At 14.5% G+C, this 6,130-nt stretch overlaps 1 pseudogene across 1 annotated transcript in view; it reads right to left on the bottom strand.

The window, feature by feature from the left end:
• Positions 1 to 2,536, bottom strand: part of LOC143345913 (NADH-ubiquinone oxidoreductase chain 5 pseudogene) — a 29,071-nt pseudogene extending 26,535 nt beyond the window's left edge. Inside the window, exon 1 of the transcript XR_013080338.1 lies at positions 1,647 to 2,536. The product of XR_013080338.1 is annotated as an NADH-ubiquinone oxidoreductase chain 5 pseudogene (transcript). The remainder of the gene's footprint in view (positions 1 to 1,646) is intronic.
• Positions 2,537 to 6,130: the final 3,594 nt, after the last annotated feature.

Raw genomic sequence — 6,130 nt, 5'->3', positions numbered from 1 at the left:
ATATAGTATAAAAATTATTACGATTAACTTCCAATTAAAAAATTTATTAATAATAATATATATAATTTTTAATTATATATTTATATTATTTATTATTACATTTATTTGTTTATTATTAACATTTATAAATTTATATTTTAAAATAAGATATAAAAAAAATCGAGAAAAAATTTTACCAATTGAATGTGGATTTGATCCTTTATCTAATAGACGATTACTATTTTCTAATAATTTTTTTTTAATTTCATTAATTTTTTTAATTTTTGATGTTGAAATTATATTAATTTTACCTTTAGTTTTTGTAATAAAAGAATTTATATCTTTAATTTCAATAATTATATTTATATATTTTTTATTAATATTAATTATTGGTTTATTAATAGAATGATATTTAGGTTATTTAAATTGATTAAATTAATTTATTATATAGATTAATTTTAATAATCAAATTTTTAATTCGAAATTAAATGTAAATTTTTACTTTATATAATTTTTAATTTGGATATTAGTTAATTATAACATTTAAATTGCATTTAAAAATTTAATAAATAAGTTATTAATATCTAAATTTAATTGAAACCAAAAAATTAGAGGTAAATTATTGTTAATAATTTAATTGAATTAGATGTTCCAATTAAATTATTAATTTTTATATAATTATTTATAAATAAAATTAATTTATATTATTTTTATATTGAAAATATAATATTTTGTTTAAATTATATAAATATGAAATATAATAATTTAAGCTTCTAACTTAAAAATTAATGATTATTCATTAATATTTCTATTTAAAAAATTTATTTATCTTAATATTTTCAATATTATACTTTTATATTTAAGCTATTTAAATAATTTATAAAATTCAAATAAATAATAATAATATAATAGTATAAAAATTTATAATAACAATAAATTCTAATTTATTAAATATATATTTATTATTAAATATATTAAATATATATATTAATTTCAATATATATATACCCATAAATCTTTCAAATCATCTTTTTTCCATTAAAATTTCATATTTATATATAATATTAAATAAATTTTTATACCTATATTTAAATATATATATAGAAAAAAATATTGTTATAATAAAATTTATTAAATTTTTAAATAAATATATATTAAAATTATACATTAATAAACTAATTCAAAATCCATAAATATAAAAATTTAAAATTATTATTTTATCTAATATATATATATTAAATAAGTATTTAATATAAATTAATTTAAATATATTATATCTAAAAAAAAAAGATAATATTAATAATATTATTATACAAAAAATTATTAATTTATTTTCTTTAAAATAAATTATAGGAATAAAATTATTATTAAAAAATATTAATCATAAAATTATTCGAATTCTATATCTAATTGTTAATATTATTGAAACAATAAAAATTAAATAAAAAATATAATTTAATTTTTTATTTATAAATATTTCCATAATTAAATCTTTTGAATAAAATCCAGATAAAAATGGGAATCCTATTAATATAATTAAACTTAAAATTATAATTAATCTTTTTATTGGTGTAATTATTAATATATTACCATATTTACGAATATCTTGATTATTATTTATTAAATGAATAAAATCCCCAGCACATAAAAATATTAATGATTTAAATAAAGCATGAATAATTATATGAAAAAACGCTAATTCATAATAATGAATACTTAAAGTTAATATTATTAAACCTAATTGTCTTAATGTTGATAAAGCAATAATTTTTTTTAAATCATATTCAAAATTAGCTATTAATCTTGCTATAAAAGTTGTTATTAAAGAAATATATAATATATATATATTAATATTTATATTTATTATAAATAATTTATTATATCGAATTAATAAATATACACCTGCAGTAACTAATGTTGATGAATGAACTAATGAAGAAACTGGAGTAGGAGCTGTTATGGCAGCAGGTAATCATAAAGAAAAAGGTATTTGAGCACTTTTAGTTATAGCTGTTAAAATTAATATAAAATTTAATATATTATTATAAAAATTATTATTGTAAATTAAACCATTTCAAGAACCTAAATTTATAAATATGCAAATTATTAATAATAATCTAACATCTCCAATTCGATTACATAAAATTGTCAAGAATCCTGAATTATATGAATTATAATTTTGATAAAAAATAATTAAACAATAAGAAATTAATCCTAAACCATCTCAACCTAATATAATTCTAAAAATATTTGGGCTTAAAATTATTAAACATATTGAAATTACAAATAATATTACTAAATAAATAAATCGTTTAATAAAAATTTCTGATTTTATATATTCAATTCTATATAATATTACTATAGAAGAAATTAATATTACAATTCTTAAAAAAATTAATCTTATATAGTCTAAAAAAATTAAAAATTCAATTTTTATTCTATTAAAATTTAATATTAATCATTCAATATATATATTAAATTTAAATATATAAAAATATATTCCTATAATTATTAATATAAAACTTAAAATTAATATAAATAAACTATAAATAATTATTAATAATATAATTTAAAGTATTTTTATACATCATTGAATCCACAATTCAATATTTTTATTTAAACTATTTAAATTGATTTTTATTTATATATATTAATATATATATATATATATATATTAACTTAAATTTAAATAAATATTTTTATTACAATTAAATTATATAAATAAATCTAAATTTAAAAATATAAAATTTAAAGGTAATCAATGTAAAATAATTACTAAAAATTCTAAAAACTTAAAATTTTTAATTTTTAAATAAAAATTTATTTTTCCATGATTTATATATCTAAATAAATATAAAGAATAAATAAATCTTAAAAATCTAATTAATATTAATATAAAAATTAATGAATTACATCAATTATATAAAATTATTATAGTAAAAATTTCTCTAATTAAATTTAATGATAAAGGAGCAGATATATTAGAAGAACATAATAAAAATCATAATAATGATATTTTTGAGGTGATATTTATAATACCTTTATTAATAATTATTAATCGACTATTTGTTTCTTTATAAAATAAATTTACTATATAAAATAATCCTGATGAACATAAACCATGAGAAATTATTGTTAAATAACATCTATATAAACTTAAATTTTTTAAAGTTATTAATCTACTAATTAAAATACTTATATGAACTACTGAAGAATATGCAACTAAAATTTTTATATCAATCTGACGTAAACATAAAATTCTTAAAATAATACCTCCAATTATACTAATAATTATAATATAAATTTTAATAAACATTAAATTATTATAAAAAATTAAAATAAATCGTAATAATCCATATGTTCCTAATTTTAATATAATAGAAGCTAAAATTATTGAACAATATAGAGGAGCTTCTACATGAGCTTTTAATAATCAATTATGTATACCAAAAATTGGAATTTTAACTAAAAAAGATAAAATTATAAATATAAATAGATAATTATTACAAATAAATAATTCTATTTCTATTATATTAAATATAATATAATTTTTATTTAAAATTATTAAAAATAAAAATAATAAAAATGGTAAAGAAAAAAATAAAGTATAAAATATTAAATATATTCTTGCTAAAATTCGTATTTCACCTATTCCTCAATAAATAATTATTAAAAATATTAAAATTAATCTAATTTCAAAGAAAAAATAGAATATTAAAATATTATTAGATATAAAAAATAAAATTAAATTAATTAATAAAATTAATAAAATTTAATAAATAAATTAAAATTAATTATTTTTAATCTTAATGATATAATAATAATTCTAAAAATTCATAATCTTAAAATAATCATTATAAAAGAATAATTATTTAATCTAAAATTAAATCTATATTTATTTCATTCAATAAATAAATCATAATTTATAATTAATATAATTAATATTATATTAATTAAATTTCTTATTATAAATTTATATTTATAAAAATTATATATATAAATTAAAGCAAATGTATTAAATAAAATTATTATTACCATATAGATTTAATTATTTTAATATTTTAATTATTATTACCATATTAAATTTATTATTCTAATATTTTGATTTCCATATTTATATATTAAATTAATAATTAAAGATAAACCTAATACTCTTTCACAAATAGAAAATACAATATAAAATAAAAATAATCATTCATCAAAATTTATAATTTTTAAATAAATAGTTATTATAATATTTAATATAATTATAAATTCAATTCTAATTAAAATTATTAATAATGAATCTTTAAATTTAAAAATTAATACTATTCCTAAAAATAATATTAAATAAAAAAAGTGATAATTAAATAATATATCACCAATAAAATCATATTTTATATATTTATTTTGAATATTTAAAATTAAATTAAGTTTTATAGTTTATTTAAAAACATTAATTTTGTAAATTAAAAAAAATAATTTATTTAAAACAATTTTAATTTTCAAAAAAAAAAAGAATATTTTATCTTTAATTCCCAAAATTAATATTTTAAATAAACTATTTTTTGTTAATTTATAAATAATAATTTTAATTTTAAAATGATAATAATAATACCAAAAATAATAATTTTAATTAAATTAATTATTGTTTCAAATATAATTATATTAATTACATTTTCAATAATAAAAATTAACTTACATCCATTAACATTTATAATAATTTTAGTTTTTTATATTATAAATATATTATTATTAATTAATTTAGATATAAATATAAATATATATAGTTATATAATTTTTATTTCAATAATTGGAGGATTAATAATTATATTTATATATTTTACTAGATTAATTAATAATTATAAAATAATTATATTTACTTATGAATATTATTCAATTTTATTAATATGTATTATTATAATTTTAATTATAATTTATACATATTATAATTATATTTCAATTGATTTTATAATAAATAAAATCATATTTAAAAATATTAATTATACAATTAAATTATTATATAAATTTCCTAATTGTATTTTTATTTTTATTTCAATTACTTATTTAATTTATTGTTTAAATTTAATTATAAAAATATCATTAATTAAATTTAAATCATTACGAAAAATTAAAAATTAATAATATAAAAAATCTTATTATATTTAATTAATGAAAAATAAATTCATTAAATTATTTAAAGTTAATTCATTACTTAAAATTTTTAATAATTCATTAATTATTTTACCAACCCCATTAAATATTAATATTTTATGAAACTTTGGATCATTATTAGGATTATATTTAATAATTCAGATTATTTCAGGATTATTATTATCATTACATTATTGTCCAAATATTAATTATGCTTTTGAAAGAGTTATTCATATTATAAAAGATGTTAATAAAGGTTGATTAATTCGTTTATTTTTTTTTTTTTTATATATAAAGTTTTACGTCGCATCGACATCATGGTCATTAGCGACGGGTTTCTGTGCTGGTTTTAGATTTTGTGGAAGAGGTTGGTTTCTTTAAGAAATTCTATGGTGTTTCTTACATGCTGTTCGGACGTAAGGGCCGTGTTAGGATTGATTTTAAATTTGTGTCGCTGAGTAGAGAGTTTTTGGCAGTCATATAAAAGGTGGTGTACTGTAAGTGGAACTTCGCAACAGAAGGGAGGGTCGGTCTTCTTTATGAGGAATTCATGTGTTATCTTGCAATGACCGGTTCTCAAACGAGAGAGTACAATTCTTTCTTTTCTGTTCATGTGGCCGCGGGGGATATCTTGAAAAAAATTTGTGACTGAACTATGGATTTTTGATGGCTTCGATTTCCATGTGTTGTTCCATTCATCTTTAATTTTTCCTTTTTCGTGATGTATAATTTCTTGAAGTGGGATAGGGATTGGGTGTTGTTCCATTTGGAGGGTGACTGCTTCTTTGGCCCTCGAATCAGCTTGTGTGTTGCCAGTTATTCCTTGGTGTGAGGGTACCCATATGATGGATATCTTTTTCTTGGAAGAGACGAGTTCCGTATATAGCATTAAGCTATTTTTAATGATTTCATTTTGGTTTTTTTTGGCGGTGTTCATTAATGCTTGGGCTACGCTCATGGAGTCAGTGTAAATTGCGTGATTTTGGGAATCGGAGGTGTGTATATGTATAAGTGCGTC

This window comes from Colletes latitarsis, chromosome 9, assembly GCF_051014445.1.
Source record: "Colletes latitarsis isolate SP2378_abdomen chromosome 9, iyColLati1, whole genome shotgun sequence".
Classification (NCBI taxonomy): Eukaryota; Metazoa; Arthropoda; class Insecta; order Hymenoptera; family Colletidae; genus Colletes; species Colletes latitarsis.
Note: the sequence above shows the minus strand (reverse complement) of the source record. Positions and strands in the feature narration are given on the sequence as shown.